Source organism: Gossypium arboreum, chromosome 11 (assembly GCF_025698485.1).
Source record: "Gossypium arboreum isolate Shixiya-1 chromosome 11, ASM2569848v2, whole genome shotgun sequence".
Lineage (NCBI taxonomy): Eukaryota > Viridiplantae > Streptophyta > Magnoliopsida > Malvales > Malvaceae > Gossypium > Gossypium arboreum.
In genome coordinates this window covers 62,978,531-62,980,235 of record NC_069080.1, presented here as the reverse complement: position 1 = coordinate 62,980,235, position 1,705 = coordinate 62,978,531, and the positions used below count along the sequence as shown (strand labels likewise).

Below are 1,705 nucleotides of genomic sequence, written 5' to 3'. Positions count from 1 at the left end.
GGGGATGATAGAAATGAAAGGAATAGAGTTTGGGAACCAAAACTTGAATGAGAAGAGTTTGGGAAAGCAAGGGACGACGACAATAATAAAAGGCGAAGAAGATTAACGTGAAACTTATATGTGGGGGATGATATTAGGGTGATTTTTAAAATTTGGTTTATTTGTCTCTTAAAAACTCACAATTTTGACTCTTTTAGAAATTAGTCCAATTTTAAAAATTGAAGGCTTTAAAACCCTTTTTCAAAAATTGATTTAATATTCTAAAAACCGTACTAAAAAAATTATCGATAAACCATGTCGCAAAATTCTGAACATTCTAAAGCTAAAATCCCTAAAATAACCCTAAAACTCCTCAGCGCTATTTAGTGGTGTTATAACGAATTTCAACGGTTGGTTGATTTTCCTCTTTCTTGGGAGGTTTATCTTCAACCTCAACTTCATTGGGTTCCAAAGTCCTTCCGCTTCGTAAAGTGACAACTTTGCAATTCTCCTTGTCTGATTTTCTTAGGTTCTCCGTGTCACTGGGCAAAAGCTTTGTGGTCTATTTCGAATTTCGTTAACTAACTGCCCCATCTGGTTCTCCAAATTTCTCAAAGTTGCATTATTCTTCATCATGTATGCTTTTAATAAGCTCTTAATATTACTAGAAGATCCAACTGGTAGAGGATTTTCTATGTTGCTTGGTACAACACATTAGGGTTTGCTACTAAGCTCATTAGCTAATTGTCCCACTTGATTTTCTAGTTTCTCCAATGTTGTTGCTTGGTCTTGAATCGAGACATTATTTCTAACAATGTATGTCTTCAACAAATTCTCTAACTTATTAGAAGGTTCAACTTGCAGTGGTTTTTGAACTTGCTAATTGAAACAAAGAGGTTGATTTGATCTATGATACATGTAATTGTTGTTCAGTCCACCTCATTGGTAGTGGATTAATGGCTGAGCTGCAACATAATTTAAACCATTAGTAGTAAACTATTTCAACATTGAAGATAGAAACAATATTTGAGCTGAGATTGAAGTAATACTTCATGCACTTTGACTATTCGTCTTCTTGAAGCTGCTTAATTTGTCGGCTACTGGTAATTGTTTCTGGCTATTCTTTCGATGATCTCGAAAGCCTCAATATAAGATTTTGACAACAGAGCACCATTTATAGAAGCATCTACCACCAACACTGTGTGTGCATTGAGACCATTATAAAATGTTTCCAACTTGATGCAATATGGAATCCTATGGTGAGAGCATTTACGTAGTAGCTTTTTGAATCAATTCTACGCCTCATATAGGGACTCATCATCCATCTGCTGAAAAGTGGTGATCTCATTCTACAACTTCGCATTTTTTCTAGGTAGGAAATACTTTACCAGAAAGCTTTCATGTAACACCCCGCACCCGTATTCAACGCCAAAATAGGGTTACGGAGCTTTACTAGACTTATAACACATTTAAACATACATACAATCATCATTCAATCTCAATCAATTTGTCCCTAATATGAGCCTACAAGGCTCTAAACATACATTAGAAGTGGTTTGGGACTAAACCGAGAACTTAAGAAACTTTTACGAACTTTGAAAAATTTTCTCAGAATAAGGGACACACGTCCATGTGGCCAGGTCGTGTGAGACACGCCCATGTCATAGGCTGTGTGGACATTCGAAATGAGAGAACATGGCCCTGTCCCAGCCCATGTCTGACCCCG

The 1,705-nt window shown here is 36.5% G+C and overlaps 1 non-coding gene across 1 annotated transcript; it reads left to right on the top strand.

The window, feature by feature from the left end:
- The first annotated feature begins 1,230 nt into the window (after nt 1-1,230).
- Nucleotides 1,231-1,336, top strand: LOC128284571 (small nucleolar RNA R71). The gene has a single exon (XR_008274995.1). It is a non-coding gene; the product is annotated as a small nucleolar RNA R71 (small nucleolar RNA).
- Nucleotides 1,337-1,705: the final 369 nt, after the last annotated feature.